At 39.3% G+C, this 23,177-nt stretch overlaps 1 long non-coding RNA gene and 1 pseudogene across 1 annotated transcript in view; one reads left to right on the top strand and one right to left on the bottom strand.

The window, feature by feature from the left end:
- LOC102999705 (estrogen-related receptor gamma-like) overlaps window positions 1–23,177 on the bottom strand; it is a 192,151-nt pseudogene that overhangs the window by 19,679 nt on the left and 149,295 nt on the right.
- The window catches only part of LOC130708317 (uncharacterized), a 52,979-nt gene continuing 41,169 nt past the window's right edge, over window positions 11,368–23,177 (top strand). The window contains exon 1 of the long non-coding RNA XR_009008529.1: window positions 11,368–11,382. This is a non-coding gene — a long non-coding RNA (uncharacterized LOC130708317). The remainder of the gene's footprint in view (window positions 11,383–23,177) is intronic.

Genomic DNA, 23,177 nt, shown 5'->3' with positions numbered 1-23,177 from the left:
CCACAGTGGCGGGCAGGTCTGGAGACGGCTCTGCCCGGCTAAGCCTTTCCTCACGGCTAGCTTCACTGGGGAGGCAAAAATGGCACCAACAGACCCAGGATGGGTGGATGGAAACATTTCCCTTCAGGAGGGAGCAGCCTGGGCTTCCCTGGTGGCGCAGTGGTTGAGAATCTGCCTGCTAATGCAGGGGACACGGGTTCGAGCCCTGGTCCGGGAAGATCCCACATGCCACAGAGCAACTAGGCCCGTGAGCCACAACTACTGAGCCTGCGCGTCTGGAGCCTGTGCTCCGCAACAAGAGAGGCCGCGATAGTGAGAGGCCCGCGCACCGCGATGAAGAGTGGCCCCCGCTCGCCACAACTAGAGAAAGCCCTAGCACAGAAACGAAGACCCAACACAGCCAAAACTAAATAAATAAAGTAGTTATTAATTAAAAAAAAAAAAAAAAGAGGGAGCAGCCTAATCGGACCATAAGCTGGGAAGAGAGGTGAGAAAAGAAATCCCCCTGGATCCAAACACAGAACAAGCAGTCGGTGTGCGTGGAACAGGCAGCTCTGAACCCCAGTCACGGGGTAGCTTCCCTCCCGCTGTGTGTGCAGGGCCTGCTTCCTCGTGTCTGGGTGAACCGGTAACACCTATGTCCCACGGCCACCCCCTTACAGCGCCCCCATCATGTCACACCGGGGGCCCACCCTCTGTGCTCACCTGCCTCCCGTCTCCCTTCTGTTACCGACCCAGGTCCTTGGACTCTTCAATCACTAGAAATCGGTAAGAGTCCTGATAAGAAATCCAGGTAAGGCGGTACTGGGAGCAAAAACAAGTAACAGGTGCCCTCGCCCGCTCCCTGAGGAGGGTGCCAGCTGGCTCCTTAGACGGAGTTACGACAGATGCAGGTCCCTGGGTTGGGCAGGAGGCAGAGCTTAGGTGGCCTGCCCACCCCCTTGGCGGCGCTGTGTGCAGGGACCATGCACAGTCCCCTGCTTTCGCTCCTGGCACTCAGAAGTGACAGTTGGTTTGTGGCCTTTTTGTATCTTATTGCTTATTGTTGCCCCAACTGCGCATACCTGCAGTTACTTTTAGTTTCTTTGTATTTTGTTGCTGGAGGAGACGTTTGTCCAGGTGCAAGCACTCTGGTAAAGGGTCCCAGGTCTCAGGGCCCAGGGCCTGTCTCCCTTCCACTCCCACAACGTTCTCAACTGTATCCACAGAATCTGACCCAGGGTGGGAAGAGTTCATTTATGTTTTTCCCCCCGTCACCAAAGCAGAGAGGAGCCTGGTTGCACCAAGGTGAGAGGAGGTACATCAAGGGGTTAAGCCTGAAACCTGGCCCTGCCACCTTCCAGCCATGTGACCATGGGTGAGATACCTCCTCTATACCTCAGTGTTCCCCTCTATAAAATGGGGCTAAAAACAATGGATTGCTTTTGTACAGATTAAATGACTTAATATGTATAAATTGCTTAGAACATTGTCTGCACACAGCAAGTTCCATGTAGGTGTTTGCAATTATTGTTAATAAGATGTTTAACCCCTTGAGGGTAGGGACTGTACTACTTTATCCCCAGATGTACTGCATCCCCAGATCTCCATCCAGTTTGTGGAACATAACAGCAAAATCATCTGGCGGAAAGGCATGGGAGAGAAACGAAGTTAGACTCAAGTCCCAGCTGTGTGATCTTGGATGAGTTATACGTTACAATGACATTCATTTTCGTGAAAAGCTTGCAAGTCTGATACGAGGATTGGAATGATGTTCATAAAACCCTTATTAGCATAGTGCCTGGTGCTTCAGGACACTGGATAAATTGGTGGCCGTAATCTTTGTTATTATTGTTGAATAAATGAGCACAGAGTGAGCTGCAGTCCCTCCAAGGATGGAATTACATCAGTAAATCTTCAGGAAACCTGCATCCCCATGGGCGGGTCCAGCTATATAAATTGTGGGGTCCAGTGCAAAATGTAAAGGTAGGGCGCCTTGTCCAAAAATGATTCAGTATTTCAAGATGGCGACAGCAGAGCATTGCACCAAATATGGACCCTCCTTAGGGCACAGGAGTCATGCCCATGGGACCTGACCAGGACTAGTTTCAGCCGAAGGGACCAAGGCCTTCTTATTTTGTAATCAAGAGTCTCGGCCCAGAGAATTCGGGGGCCTCATGTCACTTCTCTTTTGGATCACTCAGCAGGGCGAGGCTGAGAGCTCAGAGCTCCCAAGGCCAGGCCAACTGTCCTCAATAACTATCAGTTCCCAGCAGGGGCCCGAGCACTCCCTCCTGCAGCTGAGACCCCAGATCGCAAAAAGTGAATGACTCAAGGCCATCCCTTATCTTTGATTAAGTGTGGACAAAAAAATGTACATGGTACCTGCAGCGGATTGAATTACTGGCCCTAATCTCTCACCGCCCCTGCCCGCCCCCACCCACCTCCCCCCGCCTCCCCCCACAATCCCCGCCAGCGTATTGACCTCCACAGTAAGCTGGGTGCACCTCACTGCCCCTTGACTTTCGGCACGTCCATGTTACTTGCTTTGGTCAATGGGAACAGCTGGGCTTGCCCTCTGGCACACCTGCCTGTCACCATGGGAAGAACACAGCCTGCGTGGCCCCTGTCTCAAGGAAGAGGAGAGACACGTAAAGCAGACCTGGACCCACCTCGCAGTCTGCAGTCAAGCCCAGCTAAACGCACCCGAGATCAGCTGAACCCATCCAACCTGTAGACCCATAAGCGAGAAATATATACTCCTTGTTTTGGGCCAGTAAGCTTGGGGTATTTTGTTAAGCAGAGTCACTGTGGCAATAGCTGGTTGATATAGTACCTTGCAACCCAAAGAAACTGTCACTCATCCCCCAGACACTTATTGAATGGCTATAATGTACCAGGCACAACTTCTGGGGGTTTGAAAATGAAACACACACACACACGCACACATACACACACACATACACACATCCTCCACCCACAGTCAAGTAACCATTTAGAGGAGAGAGCAAATCTGTGTAACCATTACATGGAGTGAGCAACTCTATTTTTATCTCCCAGTTTTATGCAAACGTATTCCTGGAAGCCCATTTTCCCATGGCAGGCCCCATGGCTCTCCTGGTCACTCCTGCATAATACAAGAGTTCTCCAGTCCTCACAATCACAAGTCTTGGTTTAATAATTAAAATTCCAGCCCAGAGGAATAGTCAAGACTCCACTCTTGATCCAAGCTGGAGACCCCTCCCTCCACTCCCAGATCTCACGCCTTGGAGGCAGCGAGGCTGGCTGGGTGGATGTGGTCACGGTCTTCTCTAGCCCCCCAACCATGGGCTTCTACTCCTCCTGTCCAGCTTTAGACCCACTGGAACTGGACTGAGGTGGGGGAAAGAGAAACAAGGAGCGGAGAGCAGAAAGTTCTCCCGTGACTGGCACTGCTGGGTGATCTAGCACCAACTTCCTCTTACGTGCGGGAAGATTCTTGTCTCATGTGCGTTTATGAGGGCACATCTGGAGACACCCTCAAAACTGGGGCTCTCTGGCCATCAGTTCCCTTGACCTGTGTCAAAGTACCTCTATTCATGTTGGTTCCTTACTCTTTCCTCAGCCTCTAAGCTATCAGTGATCCCTCCAGCTCCTTTCAGCTGTATCTCTCTGACCCTCCAGGTGACCCTCTAGGACAGGTCCTAAGATGGCCCACACTAACCCTCTCTCACACATGGTCCAAAGTGGTCCATGGGCATCACCCTGCACCCTTTGACCTGACAGATGCCAGGAGAGCAGGCCAATCCCAGTGTGGCAGAAACTTCTGCCTTGCTCCTCCCCTTATTTTTATGTAGCAAAAGCAAGTATACAAAAGTACCTTCCCAGGAGTGCAGAAAGGCTACTGATCTGATCTTATATGCTAAACTTAAGTTTTAAAAAGTGTGTGTGTCTATGTGTGTGTGTGTGTGTGTGTGTGTGTGTGTGTGTGTGTGAGAGAGAGAGACAGAGATTCCACAAACTGAGAGCAGCATAAAGAGAGCAAAGGCTTGGATTTTAGTATATTTTAAAAAAAGATTTCACTTTAGTTTTAACAGAAGCATTTAAAAAAAAAAAAGCAATTTTGAAGTGAAGATTAAGACAGGTGAAATTTCAGTTCTGATTTGGCTTTAATTCCAGCTCTGACCCCGGTTATGAGGACTAGGTCATGGTATCAAAAACACATTTTTACTTTTATCAAGGCAGAAATGAGACTTTAATCTTTATATTCTCTTTGGCTTTACCCCCTCCCCATCCCACGCTCCATGTTGCTGCCGTGCCCAGTCTCCCTGAACCCGGGTATATAGACCAGCACGCTGGTATCACAGCATCTTTTACTTCTACCTCCAAACACTGCATGGCACGCTTACTGTTATGAAATTTAAAAGCATTTCAGTGAATTCGTGTTTTGCTAATCCCTCTCTGAAAAGCCAAGATACTCCTTGCAATTATTTAAAGCACCCTCCGGGTATCACGGAAACCAGAGCTGTGAATCATCACTGCAAAGTAACCTCCTCTGGCATTTGCTGGGGAGAGAGAATAACGTCAGCCCCTACCAATTCTAAGCCTCAGCTTAAGACTGAACACATAATCGTATAGCAATTGTTTCCACCACTGGAAATGCTGTTACTCATAGTTATTTAAAGTTACTGTCTTCACAAAGGTCACCAAAGCCCCTTTACTGTGACAAGTTCCTCTGTAAGCTGACATTTCTACTTAGATACACAACTGGACCCACAAATTTATCACTGACTTTTCCTCACCAGAGAGCCGCAGAAGGAGTTGGTTGACTTCTCTTGATCGTTATTATGGAACGTCTGTACGATAACAAAATATGGGCTTAACAAATTTCTTAATTCAGGGAGAACTTGGGCAGAATTCTCTGAAATAATGGGCGGTTTGGAGTCAGAGTGACATAGCCTTTTATGCTGTTGCGATTCATAACGCTATCATTTTTATTTTGAAATAATTCTTTCAAAGGTAGTCAACTGGGGGACTAAACTATCCTGATTCTATTCCAGGAAGCAATGTTGAGTGCGGGCTTTGAAGGCTCTGGATACATTTGTGAACTTGTGCAAGTGTTTTTACCTCTCTCTGCCCCAGATCTCCCTATCTTTGAATTAAGGATAATAATATCTGATTCCTGGGTTAGAACGATGGGTCTCAACCGGGGAAGACGGGCATGATTTTGCCCCCCAAGAGGACATCCGGCGATGTGTGAAGACATTTTTGTTTGTTACAACTCAAGGATGCTAATAGGTAGAAACCAAGGATGTTGGTAAATACCCTACAAGGAATAGGACAGGCCCCATAACAAAAGATTATCTGGTTCCAAACATCAATTGCGTCAAGACTGAGAAACCCTGGGTTAGAATAATGCTATTTTAAATCTGTGAATATGTATGTCTGTGTACGTGTGTGTGTGGATAAATGTAAATGATATAATATATATTGATTATTTTTAAAAGTTAATCTGTGGACACTTCAACAAATCTTAGTTTTGTTTCTTTCTAAAACCCTTCATAACACTTTCCTTCCAAAAAAGTTTTCATACACTGTTTAGGCAAATTCTGGCTGTTTCCACCGCTACAACTTCCAATGTCTTACCGTCTTTTAGCATATTCTATTTCTATTTTTTTTGCTTTTTCTAAAAACCTTATAGATATGATTACAATCCAAATGCAAATCAGCTATCCACACAATCAAATTCTCATCTTTCTTTTAGACGTAGTGACCCTTGTGGAGGTATCTCTTAAAGAATACACTCCAGCTCACCTATTTAACTAGTTTTGACTTAATTTGGGGTGCTTTATTAGCAAACAGTGTAAGACAAAGTAGCTGGTATAATACAGAGTGATGTTTAAATTAGTTTACAATTTGCTTGGCCTCATCTAGAACTGCAGTGAACAAAGCCATTCAGAAATGTCAGCTGTGTTCCCAAGCACTGTAACAAATTGTCGCCTGAACGCTGCACACCTAATGACTTCAAATTAGCTTCACTGCGATATCGCCTGACAGTTCGTTACGACTGTTAGCAACATAGCTGGCGTATCATGACCAATAAATTGGTTTCAGTGTGGGCTGGGAAAGGGACTGCCATCAATTTGATTAAAGAAATTACTGTAGCATTCAAGGCATAAAGACAAACTAGTTTAAGGAGACAGAAATAAGTTCACTGTACCAAAGAAACACGGCTCATTGTCCAAAAATTTGTTTGTAAACTATTTGAAGATCAAAGCTCAAACAAACAATAATTCAAGTAGACTACTACAATTCTTAAACCTTGTGATCAGGTATATGTTCACTGATCTAAGGACAGGTCTGGAGAGAAAAATAATTGGATACTTTAAAATACTACTTTTGGGACTTCCCTGGGGGTGCAGTGGATAAGACTCTGCACTCCCGATGCAGGGGGCCCGGGTTCGATCCCTGGTCAGGGAACTAGATCCCAAACGCATGCTGCAACTAAGAGTTCGCATGCCACAACTAAGGAGCCCGCCTGCCACAACTAAGACCCAGTGCAATCAAATAAATAAATAAATAAATATTAAAAAATAAAAACCTGAAATACTACTTTTAAGGCACCATATGAGAATATTTACAATGTCAATTGAACATTTATTTTCATAATTTATGTATAAATTCATGGTAAATATCTAATTGTAAACCAAAGCAATATGCAAATATGAAAAACAATTCAGTATAAATCGCCACTACGAACAACAAAATAAGTGATTTTTAAAAGGAAAAAAGGTATCTAGACTACTCCTGACAAAAACTTTTTTTTATTACGATATTATAGCTTTATTTAGAGTTTAGGAAGCTAAGATAGAGTAAGTTCAGGAAGTTGTCCCATTGGCAGGCCAGGCAGGACTTATACCCAGGCTGTCTGCCTTAAAGCCCCCAATTCATAAACATTTATTTAAAGTGAAAAGAAAAAAACAGCAGTATTTCCTTAGGAGAAAACTCGGACTTTTTAAAAGAATAAGGAAATATTTTAACAAGTTATATTCTCTTTATCTTAGGTTGGCAATAGTACCTTCATATGCGAAAAAATAATTAACAAGCATTCAAGATGGTACAGTTATAAAAATGGCATATGATTCTATTAGGACCAAGAAAGCACTAAATTAAGTATGACAAAAACAAATGTAAAGGTTTAAAAAAATCCTAATGAACGGGAATTCCCCGGTGGCCCAGTGGTTGAGACTCTGCGCTTTCACTGCCGATGGTTTGGGTTCAATCCCTGGTTGGGGAACTAAGTTCTCACAAGCCGTGCAGTGTGGCCAAGAACAATCAATTAATTAAAAAAAATACAAATAAAAAAAGTAAATTAAAATAAATAAATAAAATTTAAAAATCCTAATGAGAAAATTGTGAATTTGCCTAAATCAACATACAAAGCCTAGGGAATTAATGGCAAACTTTTCTTTTTCATTTCAGAAAAGGTACCTGGAATATGCTTCGCCCATCCAATGATAACCACCAATTCTCGATCGGCCAAGTCGCACAGTGTAGTGAGGGCTTTGATGTCACTGTCGGGAACAGTAGGGTCAGGCATGGCATAGATCTTCTCCGGTTCAGCCACCAATAAATGTGAGACAATCTTGTTATCTGCAGAATCAGACCAGAGCACAACAAGATCACTAGTAGTATCATCCCTCTTTCGCACGTTCTAAACTAGGTGGTATTTTGAGCAAAAACAAAAAACAAAACAAAAAAATCCCTCAAACACCTATAATCAACCCCAAATATTCCATTTACGGTTCAACATATATATACTAAACAGTGTTCTGGAAAACCCATAGCAGTTGTAATAGTTCTTTGTTTCTTCTTGGCTTTATCTGCCTTTGCTGGAATGAAGCATCTGTCCTGCAATGAAATTTTTTATAGCAAACAGATAAGAGAAGTTAGATGCTTTCTGGGTCTGCTCTTTGATTCTTAGGTGGGATCTGGGGAAGCAGATTAAATAGCATACAACAGCTTTAAAATAAATATCCATATAAACCATTGAAATATAGAACATAATGTAGGAGGCAAAGAACTCCTACTGCCCGTAGACATAATGGGCATGAAAGTCATTAACTGTCCTAATTCCTTTAAAGAGGAGCAAAGGTCAGAGCCCTTCTGCCGGGGTGAATTACTGACTGTATAACTCTGTCTCAGTGGGATGCATTCAATATGAATGTCTTGCCTTTCTCCCCCTCCCCACATACCCAGCCCATCTTCCAAATATAGCCAATGTCAGTTTCCAGAAAAATACTCCAACTTAAATGTGACCGTATTTCCACTTTGGAGCATCTAATACTTTAATCCTCTATTTTCATCTGTTGTCTTTAGCTCATTCTCTGGCTCAGATTTATCTGTCTGAAATTTGTGATATATGTTTTTAAAATCCTTCATAAAATAAACACTAGAGACAAATGGAAAGCATCACATCAAATGTGTTTTATCACTCAGGGCCATGTGAGAGTTTATGGAAGGGGTTATAAAGCCTTGCTAACGGAATGATTTTTCTTGTTGGCCCCATTTTCAATTTCTACATGTAGCTTTAGATTTGATACTTTCTTCTAAGTGAGGAAATACAAATAGGTAAGAATAAACTCAGATATTTCAACGTCTGTGTCCTATTACTCTAGAAAACTGGGGTATTAAATGGGATCTTTGTGAGCCAAGTCAAAGGTTCCTCTACGTTTACTAGACCATTTGCCTTTCCCTATACATTTTTAACTTTTTTAACTTAAAATGAAAAGACTTCATATACCTTAGAATTGAAAACATAGTTCTTTTTTTGTCTGCTGTAACAACATAACAAGGATACTTATCCAAGCTATAATTAGTAATTTTTTGATAGAGTTTAAAATTTTTACTACTATGACTGCCACATGACTTCTGTTCACTTCAAATTATCAACAGATAACCATTCAATGGCAGTAATATTCAATTATTATCAAATTAAAAATACAGATTTGGGAGGAAGTATTCCCAAATATCATATTTTCTAGAAAAGAAATTAAAATCAAATAGAGATTCTTTTTTTTTTTAATTTGTAGGATCTGAAGAGAATGACATTTGTTTCTCGTATATGCTATCGAAACAACACCCTGTTTTTTAGCTACGCTTGGAAAAGTTTCCACTTTCATTGCTCTGACAATGCAGCAAAACCTGTCAGCAACTACTAGATCCTCAGGATTAGAAGAAAATGCAGTAATAAAGGGTACAAAAATGTAACGGAAGGAAATCGTGATTCGAGTTCTTTTAGTACAGGGAAAATGCAACCTGTTTTACCCAAGCCACTGGATACTTGACTGGAGGGGGTCAGAGAAATTTGGTGGAAGCTTAGAAATTCCTATCATTCAGAAAATGGAATAGCCGGCAGCACTGTTTCTAGGTGAATCTTATTTAATGTTTCCCTAATTAGAATCAATAGAACCCAATTTTCATTCTTGGGCTTTTGTAGTACACAAACAATCAGTCAGGCTCCAGAAATCTCCCCCAGACACTTTCTGAGCAAAGCCCATGCCTAGTCTCTGACAGGATCTGAAAATTAAGTTTTATAAATGTTTGTTACCAAAATACACTAATTGGATAGACTAAGGAAAATTAACACAGAGGCCTTAAGATAATGAGTAATGATTTATTAGGAGTCCTCTTTTATCTCAGACAAATGGAGCTCATTGAAATTGCTGTAATCTTCTTAAAGGTACTTGACAAGCCTCTTCCCCTTTTCTCAGGTTTCCGCCGAAAACCATAGATGTTTCTTTATCCATCCTGTGGACTTACGAATGGGCTGGTGCTCATTTTTCTCTCGGTAGAGGATATCATCAATGGTGTCAGTCGACTTCGTATAAAATGAATGAGAAATGGCCAGTCTGGATATTAGTGAATCCAGGAAAACGAAACCTCTAATGAAATTAAACATGAGTGTTTATTGCATTTTATTGTATTATCAGAAAGTTTTTTTATTCTAATGTGCAAAATCTGCTTAATGCAGTCCTAGATTGTATTTGCAGAATGCCAAACAGCTTATGCAGGCTGAGGAGAAGACGCCAGATTGGACAATTGAAGGTATAATCAACATAATGTTTTTTGGAAAGGCAAAAGGAAACCATGCCATATGTTCACTTAAGCTTTAATTTTATGTAAAACTGGTTGTTTTTTCCTTTGACATAGCTAAAATGTCCTTTCATTTACAGTTCAGGGTCTGTTTTACGTATTTAACAGATGCCCATATGCTCACACGGATGATGCATAACAGCGACCCCTCCTGGAGAATCTGAATGAGAAGAGGACACTTTTGTTCTTCCCTTGAAAGCAGATCAGAAATTACCCATGTCTTTTCTAGAACTGCTATAGCTGCAACTTCCTCTGGTGAGGGCTGGTTGTGTCTTCTGAGACAGAGACAGCTAAATGTGAGAATTGTTTCCACCAAAGCACTTTCAGTGCCTCGTATAAACTCTATGCATAAACATCCTAAAATGTTAGCCCTTTTGCACTACAGCCATGAACTGATTTTTCAGAAACTGGAACACAGTTAACTGCCTCAGTCTATATTCTAGCTCTTTTTAGCTAATGACAAAGAGAATGGGGTTTGCATTTTAGCTACATACCTACCATCGTTTCAAATTGCAGCCGGGCATTATCAAACCATGGGCTTTTAAAAAAACACTTCATAATGCCCATAAGGGCATCTGAAATGGAACTACCAACCTATGCTTGTTATCAGTAGGGCCCCTCCTTGTTTTAATCTATTGCTAGCGAGTGCGTTAACCTTCTATAGCTCTAAATTAATGAGGCTCCTAATGTATTTTCATTGGGAGGTTGAACAAACTCATTTAGCTAGTGAAAACTACAAAAATCACTTTCTTGTGAAATCTGAAACTAACAGCTCCAATGAACTAATGATCATGGTACGATCCATTTTATGTACCTCTGAAAATAACCTGTAAATGTAAAATTCGCACTATATAAGCTATGCCTTGGTATGCTTACGCTTCCACAAAATGACTAGGTGAAAAAAGGTAGAGGGGGAGAAAACCATAGGAAAAAAAGTTAATTAGCTGAGTTGTTGTTGCCCTGCAAAGGAAATCCTTGGGAATAAAGCCACATCTCCCCACCCCCGCCAACAAAGAGAAGTCTCGTTGGAGTCAGTAGGGATGGGCACGCCAAAACTGATGTACCTAGAGCCAGCTGGGAGGATGTCATGTGCTGGAAAGCCAGACATGTCTGCTGTACTTACATGGCTTTTTGGCTGGCTGAACCAACTGAGGGTTCAGGTACGGGCTGTTCTCCGCATCTATTCTGCGCTTGTACTTCTGCCGACCTCCACGTACTCTGTCAAGACGCACTCCTGTGGGGAAAGACAGGCACTTCCTTACTGTTGAGGTAACTATCTTTGAGACCAATCAAATACATACAGAGTATCATCCAAGGGTGCTAGGTAAACAGAGAGTAGATTGCAGAAGGGTCCAGTGGAAGTAGAGGAATGTAAAAAAGTGATGGCTAAACCAAGACTGCCACAGGTTGGAAACCAAACCTGGCAGAGATGACCAAGCTGAAAGACATTTATGCAAGGCCATCAGAGTCACCTACATACCAAAGGAAAGGTAGCTTTCCTTGAGAATTAATACAAAGAAACTGGAATTTGGTGCTAACACAGTTTCTCAAATTAAAGACATTGGCAATGTGTATCCTCTTCATCAGTCACCCCTGAAAGCTCAATGTGTGGGCTTGAGTAGATCAGTAGACCCAGAGCTGTTCAATCCACCCCGGTCTATCAGAGGACTCCACGTGGACCTGTGGAACTGAATTGAGTTGAAAACCCCTACATGTTGTAGAGAGCTGGAACCCCACTACACAAGATGAGACGCAAGCATCGTTCCCTGTTCTAAGTCAACATGTCTCAGAAGGAGCATGTTCCTTACATTCTGGCACACGTTTGTATTTTCCTTCAAATGAAAGAAAACTGAGAGCAGGTCTGGACTGAACGCAGGTCAGAAGGAGGAGATTCCTGAAAGAATTCAGGAGGCTAGGATGGTGAAGGAGGGATTTGTTAGGAGGGCAGAGATGAAGCGTGAAGCTAGAAAGTAGGCAAAAGTAGACTGGCATTTAGTAATACTTTTTCCTCATGAGTGATGGACTGGGTCAAGATTCAGGGAGGTTTTGCTGGCAGTGGATCTATAACATTAAGGAAAGGGGCAAAAGGGAAAGAAAGGGATTAAAAAGAAAGAAATGTTTCATTTACATGGGGCAGTGGGGAGGGTGCTTGTTAATAACGTGGTTTCCGGTCTGTAATTGTAAAGTTTAGGACAGAAACTTATAAATCTTTATCAAATAAAGAGAAGATTACTTGGGAGTAAGAGAGAGATGAGATTCGCTTTGTGGTCTTATATTGTACCTTAATTGATAAGACAGTATTAACATTATCCATTAATAAATTCACAACCAAGTAATTCATTGTACATATTTTGGTATTTCTCAAACTGTTCAGAAGATAGATTTGGTTTAACAGTATCCTCAGTATTGTTATTTTACTGAAGGCCCTCTCAGAGCCTTTAACATGCAACTAACTCTCAAATAAAACTCTCAGAGGGAGATACAGCCTATGCAATGTTTTGCAAACCAATTTAACCAAGGATCCTGTTTTGGGAACATTTGTTAATATCACGTGGAACAGGTGAGTTGTGGTGTAACTGAATTATACGAAACAGTTTGGGAAAGGCTGATATATTTCTATGTGAATCCTGAAGGTGAATATATACTCATATGTTAAAGATGACTATCAATCCATGAGCTAAAGAAAAACATAACTTTTCATATTATCTTAATACTACTACTTTAAGAGTTGATTTCCTTTTAGTGATGCACACAAACATACACTTGGTTCTAGATAAACCCTGAAATGTCAAACTGAAACATCAGAGCAGAGTTTAAGTGATATCAGGAGACAACTTCAAGAGCAAGTAAGTAGGTTTAGACAAACAAATATCAAAAAACAAAGAGCTTAGGTACAGTCTCTAAGTATTCAATGAAAATAGAGTGCTTGTGAGTCATGAAGAAACATTTCTTGACTGCTGCTTTTAGAGCAATTTTGCGCCTAGAGTTCCATTCCTTCATTTATCTAATTTCTAATGTTCTATTTTTATTGTGTCTATATTTAATTTACTAAAGTTTAACACCTTCCCCCTTTTCCCCCCCTTTAGTCATGTTTTGTCTTTTTTCATTTCTTTCTTTCTCCAAGATATTTTTCCAGTTTATATAATGTGGTCGCATTTTGTCTGTTCATCTGAGATCCATTCAAATTTGTTTCATCATAAGAATTTAAAATTTTTCATTATAAGAGTTTAGAAAATTAAAAGCATATATAACTAAAAGTGGTATCATAACACGTTTGGCATCCAGCTCCAGCGCAATGTGAACATTAATGTGATATGATTAGTGGTGTGAAGAGAAGGCAGGATGAAACAAACAGAGAGAGAGAAAGACAATGACAGACGAAGGCTAAAAAAAGGAGGAAACATTTAAAAATAACTCTGAAATTGTTAGAACCAAGAAAGCCTGACATACACACACTACTATATATAAAACAGATAATCGGGCTTCCCTGGTGGCGCAGTGGTTGAGAATCTGCCTGCCAATGCAGGGGACACGGGTTCGGGCCCTGGTCTGGGAAGATCCCACATGCCACGGAGCAACTGGGCCCGTGAGCCACAATTGCTGAGCCTGTGTGTCTGGAACCTGTGCTCCGCAACGAGAGGCCGCGATAGTGAGGGACCCGCACACGGCGATGAAGAGTGGTCCCCGCTTGCCACAACTAGAGAAAGCCCTCGCACAGAAATGAAGACCCAACACAGCCATAAATAAATAAAATAAAATAAATAATAATAATAATAAAAAATTAAAAAAAAAAAAAACAGATAATCAACAAGGACCTACTGTACAGCACAGGAAACTCTACTCAGTACTTTGTAATGATCTGTATGAGAAAAGAATCTAAAAAAGAGTGGATATATGTATATGCATAACTGACTTACTTTGCTGTACCACAGAACTAATTCAACACTGTAAATCAACTATACTCCAATAAAAATTTTAAAAATTAAAAAAAAAAAAAAAAAAAACCAAGAAAGCTCACAGAATGCATCTCAATTAGGTTTGTAGACTCCAAAATTTGCTTTTGGTGTCTGTCAGGGCATGAGTTCACCATGAGCAATATAGCCTCGCATGCCCAAATACTGAACAATACACTACGTATTTTCCAACACAGGAGTCAGAGCTGGTGAGTTTCTGACAATGGATTTCGTCCATCCTGAAGGCCTAAGGAAGAGGATCGTGGCTGAAAGATTGGATTCAAGGTCTTGGCTGGAAACAATTCTGACACAGTTATATCACACTAAAGCCACCAATCAGCTTAGCCAACTGGCCCAAGTTTATGGGAGAAGTGCAACACTGAAAACTAGTTATTAAACATCATGAAGAAAAAAATACCTATACTTGATTGACAGAATTTTTATTATGCATTATGGGATATTTTTTGTATTTGTAGGAATAGATCCTTTAAATACTGTGAAATAATTTTATTACTGTGCATTTCATTTCAACTTTGAACAATGAATTACTGAAATATTCATATTATTTTTACGTGCTCCTCCAAAATCTAAAGGAGTGTTCTCACTCTTACGTTCATTCTCGCTTTCTCTTTCTCCTTTTCCCTCTTCTTCTCGCTTTCTTCCCTCCCCCTCACCTCCTTTCAGTGTGTGGGTAGATAAACTACTATCTATCCATCCATCCATCCATACCATCTACATATCTATCCAGTTTCTAAATATTCAAGTACTTTTTTACCAAAGCCATCATTTAACGCTTTCTTTACTTCCTAAAATAAAGATCAGTTGGACAAAGCATTCTTTTATGATTTATAACTTTATGTATATGGTATTCAGTAGATGACTGTAGAGGGAAAAAATTAGATATTAATACTACATAATTAATAATTAATACAATTATGTAGCAAAAGTTGATGGGCAGTCAATATACAGAAAAATTGTTCCTGCCAAGTTTAGATAACAATTAATGGTAAAAATTTCCAGAGTCGATGTATTTTAAAAGATCATAATAACTTTTATGTGAAATTTTTATTCCCATTTTAGGGGGTTAAAAGTAGGCAAATATCAACAATTTCAAGTAAAAAATATTTATACTGCTTTTAATCTCTTTTCAAAATCTGGAAAATCTTCTTTTTATGCATCTTCTAGTGATATGATGATAATGATAATGATTTAGTTTAGCTGACTTCATACTCAGTGAAATGTCTCAACTCAAATCCTAGTAACACACCTGCAACTACTTCTACATCATACTAAAATTATTCATCAATTTATTCAGTTCTGTTGGAGAAAAAACATAGTTAGTAAAACCAGTTTTTTTTTTCCCCCAAGGACAATCATATAACACGGAAATACACAAGTGACATAGGTCTCAAAGTTAAATCAGCCCAAACTATGTGTTCAAACATGTGGACCCAGCTTCTTTATTTGTGCATCTTTGAAAATAAACAGATGTATTCATCTGAGTCATAATAATATATGCACTGAAACTTTAATAATTGTATTTTAAAGAGTCTGATAAAACAATACTATACAGATATCATTAAGAAGTCTATTTTCACATATATACACTACTATGTATAAAATAGATAACTAATGAGAACCTACTCTATAGCACAGGGAACTCTACTTGGTGCTCTGTGGTGACCTAAATGGGAAGGAAATCCAAAAAAGAGGGGATATATGTATATGTATGGCTGATTCCCTTTGCTGTACAGCAGAAACTGACACAGCAGTGTAAAGCAGTTATACGCCAATAAATAAATAAATAAGTCTATTTTCAGTATATTTCTAGTTTTAAAGTTTTTCCAGAAAAATGTTTCCAACTGTAATAATATGATAATTTATTCCTAAATATTATATGAAGAACATGGAAAAAAGCAAGGCATAGTTTGCAAATCAGAATGGTTTCTTTCTGGCTCTTTCATTAACAAGCTCTGTAAATTTTGTTGAGTTCCTTAACCTGTTTGCTTTTCCAAATATAAGATGGATATTAAGACAATAACCTCCCTGGTGTTTTGCTTTAATGATCCAATTATATTAATATAAGGTACTAATATATTTGGATATTATACTAATATACTAATATACTTGGATATTATACAAATGCATTATTAAATATCTTATAAACCTTAAAATCCCAAGGAAATTGCCATTATATCATTATTTTGTTGAAATATTACTATATTATTTATTGAAATATATTTTGCATCGTGATCATTTATTGAAAATCTACCCCCATGGAGTGTGACAGTCTACCCTGCCTCAATTCTGTAGGTAAACACATTTGAGGTATGATTGAATGGTAAGATAATACAAAGGATAAAACCGAAATAATGACATTATTTGATGTCTAAGTGATTACAGAAATATTTGGTATCCCATTCTATTTGCTGCTCATCCCTGTCACTAATAATATCATTTAGAGTTTATTTTAGAACAGATACAGAAACTAACCCAAAGTCTATGAAAAAGAAAAATGCTATCTCTGAGTTTAGCTAGAAACACACAATACAAAGTTAAGTAGAGAATTGATAATTATCCAATTAACCTAATACATTTCATTTAAAAGTCTCTATTTTCAGCAGAAACAAACAAAAAACAACAACAGTATTTACCATCAGGACCTGGAAAATCCAGATTTGCCATAAACAAACATCAATCTAATCCAAATATTTCCACTTACAATGGCAAAGCCTGTCTCTCTACATCTTTACAATCTTAAATACAAACAATTTCTGTTTGGACTCCACTTGTAAACCATTTTTGAAAAAGTTTAAAAAGAAGATTTCTCCCAGTAAATAAGATACCCACAATGTTCAATGTTTGACAGGATTTGAAGTTAATTAAGGCAACTGGATTTTCTATTCATGTGGAGACTGCCATTACCCCTTTCGTTTTTTAAATAAAAAATTTTAATAGTTGACATTACCTACCAAACAGAACGTTTCACATCGCTTTTTCTATCAAATACTGCATGTGCCTACATTGCCACAAGGGAATCACAAATCTCATAAGTTGTCAGAATTTACAAAATTGAGGAAGCAGGAATAGGGCAAGAAGGAAAAAAACAAAACAACAAAAACCGCTATGAGGCACATAAATGCCAAAAGAAGTAAAACAGTTCAGCACAAGGCCTTCTTAGGTCAGCTAATTTTAAGTCTACATTTTATGCCCAAATGCAAATTTTTACAATATTATATAGTCCAAAGACAAAAGTATTTTTCACATTTTTAATAGCACAAAGTCATTTCATAGGATAATAAAAGATCTCCCCTTCAGAGAATTACACAAGGCCATCCTAGCCTACTTCGCTATATTAAAGACAAGCCTTTTTATAACGTTGTTCTTAAACAAAGGTTTGCTAAAAACGTTAATTACATAGACCACTGGAATACTTAAGAAAGATGCAAATAGTCATATTAAAGTAATGATAATTTTTTAAAAGATAGTGAAATAATATTTTAAAAGATTAGTGACTTTAATGACTACTAAGTAAATGGTTGGATTATTTAAATGTTATCCAACACGACTTGTAATTGAGGATGAGGAGCATCCTGGGAAAGTAAAACTTATGCCGCAAGAAGGTGAAGAGGGTGGGAACGTTGTCCTCCACGATGTCTCTGGTACTGCGGTTCCCTTTGCTGCGGAAGGGAATCCGGCTCTTTCCGTTCAGGAAAAGAAGTACCTAGAAACGCCCTTGAATTTGCCCGAGATTTCTGTGAGGGAACCATCATAAACAGAGGGTGGAGAAAATCCCTTTGAGGGGCTGTAGGAAAGGAAGCAAAGGCAGATCGGCAGAATCAAGACACAGCGGCGAGAATTTTAGTGGCAGCCTGTGATGGGATTCTTCCTCGTAACAGCATCCTTACAGAGAGTACCAGCTTTACCTACAGTATTTGTGCATATTTATAGGTACCCCAGTAAAGGGATGAGTGAAAATTATTTGTACATTGACGCAAATACTCCAGGGAGAATCTAACCATATTAAATTCTGGAGGATCATGAGAGACAATAAAACACACCAAGCCCTAGTTATCTTCTCTTACTATTATTGCCCTTTCTCAAAATAGACAGTGATACTGTTCAACATGGCTTCATGATTTCGTTCCTTTCTTCCTATCTCAGCAAACTTTTGACTCCTGATATCTGCATCTCCTGAACAAGCAATGTCTTCATTGATAGTGGAATGACTTAATCTCTGTATGAAGTGTCTTGGAATCAACCAAAACACCCATTGGTTATTGAGAGCTGCTTCTATTCCAGGCAATGGGTTAATTGTTTTACGTACATGAACACATTTAACACTTACAGCAATCCTATGAAGCAGGTGCTATTATTATCCCATTTTACAAATGAGAAAACTGGAACTGGGAAGAGGCTGAGCCAGGAGTGGCAGCTGGAGACCACGGCTGCAGAGCCCACGTTCTCAAGCACTATGTTTATACTGCTTCTCTGTCATCAAATTCTATTTTTGGGAAAGAGCATGTGGTATAGACTCCAAAAGCAGAAGCACGGGCAGATAAAACCCAATTACTGTGGTAAACAATACTCGCACCCTGATAGGGGGTGCATGCAAAGAGCAAGGCAGAATGATGAACTAGCACGAGGAGAGAGGAATACTTTTACTCCGCTGAAGGGCTAGGCATTTTGCATCTATGACTCTATAAAGCGTCTCCACTTAGAAGAAGTTTATAGCTATGAGACTGTGGGCAAACCAAAAATGATAAAAAAGATTCAGTCAGTCTGCTTTTCTCTTGAGGCAGGGACCCAGAGATATTCATTTCCTCGCTCCCTGTTCCTCTTTAAAATGCCACTGAAAGAAAACAAGGACTGTTTTGCCAGGGCCATGGAGGCAAAGCAACATTCTGGCTGAGTTTTACAGTTTAGAAGGAGACCCCGATGGCGGCTTTTCAGTTAGACACCTTGACGAATGGTTACATTTACTTCTGCTGAAATAGCATGACAACAATTCAGGAACTTTGGAAATAGCTTGGTTGCATGTGGAAGCACTGTAAGATCTGCTGAAATAAAAGGGAAAAATCACACAGGGAGAGAAAATGCATATCCATTAGGCGGGCTTTTTTTTTTTTTTTTTTTTTAACTGAGTCCTCAGTCACTAAAAGAGATAAAAGCCAGGACTCACATTAAAGCTTCCTTGCTCTACAGATGAATTAACAATTAGCAAAGGGAAGTCTTTCATTTTGGTCTCTTGGTAGCTATCTGGACTATTAAACATGTGAGGCTTGCACAGGAAATTACAAAGGCTTCCCTCTGTTTCAGATTCAAGCTGCATCCAAAATATATTTGTAGGTTTCTGTGCACAGGACATAGCCACAAAGAAGTCCCTCCTTCTTTTTTTTCAAGGTGTGATTCACTGCTCTTGGCTGGTTCTGAGGCATATGTGCTAAATTTATAATCTGGCTGAGAGCCGAAATCAAAATCATAGAAATCTGAAAAAGACATAGTTTACAAAATATTTTGCAGGGAAAATATTATTCCACCAGGGGTCCAGTTGCTTCATCTGAAGCATGGAGCCCTAATCTATGACACATACAAGTACCAATTAGGTCATCTGCAACAGGTGACAAGTTTTAATTGAATGTCTTCTGTCTGCAATTCTGACAAAAGGTGAATAGAAATAAATGGGTCTTGGCAAGACGGCTCTGAGCCTTACAATACCCAATATCTCATTATTTTTAAACAGCTATCTATAAACTGATGCTGACAAGCCTTGAACCTTTTATTTCTGCTCAAGATGAGGTGGCTGTGAAGGGGGAAAAAAAAAAAAAGGAAAGAAAAAGGGGCATCCAGAACATTACATTAAACATGCAATACCTACCATTATCACTTCCCCAATGTAATTAAAGGAAATCTCCTATTCAAAAGGCACTATTTCTTACTTTGCTTGATGTCAGAGAGAAAGAGAAAGAGAGCGAGCGAGCGAGTTTGCTTGGCCTGTATTTGCTAAACATAGAGACTGCCTTTAAAGAAAAAAATGAAAATCTTCCCTTTCTTTCTCTTTTGCCTGTTAAAAATTTCATAAACTATTGAAAGAGATACTGCGGTGACTTAAACCTATCTGAACTCTATTTTGTCTGGTTACTATTTAATACTGGTGACTCTTCCCTTTATCCTTTTCGAAATTGCCTTCTCATGTGAATAAAGTCGTGAATTAGTGGGTAAAGACATGAAATGTGGTTGCACATCACCATCAGGAAAAGTGATTCTACTAATTCACAATTAAATGTGACACTGGCAGCAATAAGTTTAACACAATAATAACAGTAATAACGGTGCATAGCACCCCATGGGGATGCTCTGTAAACAGAAGCACAAATATTATTTATGCAAAATTCAATGCCCTGTAAAAATGAATTAAAAATGAAATCAACCAGGCTGGTTTATAAGTTGTGGGTTGAAAGTCATAGTCACTGTGTTTCATCCAATGGAGAGGAATACAGTGGAGTCTAGTGAACAAAAAAAACCACACGTGGATTTCAAAGAGAATATAAGTTGTGGGAGAAAAAAAAAAGGAAATAGGTGACAGAGAAAGATGGTGGTGAGTCTGGAGGTCATTTGGTTTTAGCATGTGTGATTCTAGATCACGTGGGCAACCAAAGTAGAGTTCAGCTCAAAAGAGAAGCTTATGGTCACTTTAGTAGGGGAAAACTTTAAGCCCTGGCCAATTTGTTAGGAACTCAGCACAGTTAATAAAAATGCATTACCAGACTCAAGCAGAAATTCCAAGAGCCAATTCTAAGATACCAAAGTGACACATGGTGTTTAATGAATATTTTTCTGGTGATTATGATTTTGCAAAGTTGAGACTGGAAATAAAGTAAATCTAGCAGAAAGAACATATGTCTGGGTCATGTGAAAAAAAGAATTGTACCAAAAACACAAAATACATAGGAAAAAAAAAATCAGTTCAATAGAGATCAAATGTTAACATAACATTAATGTATACACGCCCAAATCTCATATCAGTGAGAAATTTTCTTGTGACACTGTGACGTTTATTTCTTATTTCTTGTGACACCGGCAGCAATAAGTTTAATACAATAATAATAGTAATAACAATGCACAGCACTCCATGGGGATTCTGTGTGTAAACAGAAGCACAAAGAATATTTATGCAAAATTCAATGCCCTGTAAAAATGAATTAAATATGAAATTAAGCTGGTATTCAAGTAGCTGGAATGAGAGCCATAGTCACTGCATTACATTCAATGGAGAGGAACACAGTGGAGTCCAGTGGCCTCCCTGTAAGGTTTTAGTGGAGTAAACAAGAAATGCCATGGACTGAATGTTTGTGTTCTCCCAAAATTCATATGTTGAAACTGAATCCCCAATGGGATAGTATTTGGAGGTGAGGCCTTGGGGGTGATTAGGTTATGAAGGTGCAGCCCTCATGATGGGCTTAGTGCCCTTATAAAGGAGTTCCCAGAGAGCTCCCAGGCCCTTCCCAGCACGTGAGGACAACAAGAAGCCTATCTATCAACCAGGAAACCCTCACTGAACACTGAATCTGCCAGTGCCTTGATCTTGGACTTCTCAGCCTCTAGAACCCTGAGAAATAAATTTCTCTTCTTTATAAGCCACCCAGTCTATGGTATTCTGTTATAGTAGCCCAAATGGAATATAACAAGAAGAAGTGAAGGAACATTAAAAAAAAAAAAGACTCAGCCATAAAAAAGAATGAAATAAGGCCATGTGCAGCAACATGGATGGACCTAGAGATGATCATACTAAATGAAGTAAGTCAGAAAGAGAACGACAAATACCATATGATATCACTTACATGTGGAATCTAAAATACAACACAAATGAACATATCTACGAAACAAAAACAGACTCACAGACATAGAGAACAGACTTGTGGCTGTCAAGGGGGAGGAGGGCAGGAGGGAAGCATTGGGAGTTTGGGATGAGCAGATGAAAACTACTGTATGCAGGATGGATAAACAACAAGGTCCTACTGTACAGCACAGGGAACTATATTCAATATCCTGTGATAAATCATGTTAGAAAAGAATATGAAAAAGAATATGTATATATGTATAACTGAATCATTTTGCTGTACAGCAGAAATTAATACGACATTGTAAATCAGCTATACTTCAATAAATTTTTTTTAAAAAGGAGGAAGTTTAGAGAGATACTCTACAATGGGTTGATTCAAGGTCTAATATGAAATAAAGAAAATACAATGGTTTCCACCCCCTTCTCATCCAAATCTATATACCATCGCTAACCTCCATTCATCTGCCAACTGTGCTGCTAAGTATTTGTGAGGAAAGTTAATGGAGAAAAAGGAAAGGAAACCAAGAGAGAGCATGAGAGCCTGGTCTAAGCCTTGTAGAAATGCAGACATGGAGAACACGCATGGCGGATTCAGAACGCACTGCCAGCTGCCTCGAGTCCACAAGAGCACATTTTCAAGCCAATTAAAATCCAGTTTTCCTCCCCCAAAGTTGACAAATCAGACTGTTGGGGAATTTAAGACCTCGTGAGAAAAACTAGGGTAGAATAATCATGAGTGGCAGTGATCATAAAAAAGCACTTACACATAAATGATATATTCACTAAAATTAAAGACAAATATGAAAAGACTATCAATGACAGACACACTAATTAAGTCATGTTTCCTGTGCAATTAATTTCCATTTATCATCCTTTGATCTCTTGAATATTTCTAGGATCTTCCTTCTAGCTGGTTTCAGCAAGATGACTGTAAATTCAGTTTGAGTTGCTGTAGATAATAGGCATATGAAAAGACTTTTTTAGAAACATCTGGTTTTTAAACCAAACGTTTAATGACACTCTTATGTTACTACTCTGAGCATCTTGGTTTTAATACGGTGCTACTCCAGGTTCATGTTTAATTGATATATAATGTTGAAGATTTGGTGGAGAGTTATACATAAGTAAATGTAAACATATCAAGATTTTCAGTCAAGGAAAATAACAATTAGGAAAGTGCTTATTCTGAGGCCAAAAAAGAAAATTGTACATTTAAGTGCTGTGGCAAGGTGAGGTCCATAGGCTGTACTTTTATTCTTAAATTAGGA

Source organism: Balaenoptera acutorostrata, chromosome 1 (assembly GCF_949987535.1).
Source record: "Balaenoptera acutorostrata chromosome 1, mBalAcu1.1, whole genome shotgun sequence".
NCBI lineage: Eukaryota > Metazoa > Chordata > Mammalia > Artiodactyla > Balaenopteridae > Balaenoptera > Balaenoptera acutorostrata.
This window is presented reverse-complemented; position numbering and strand designations above follow the sequence as displayed.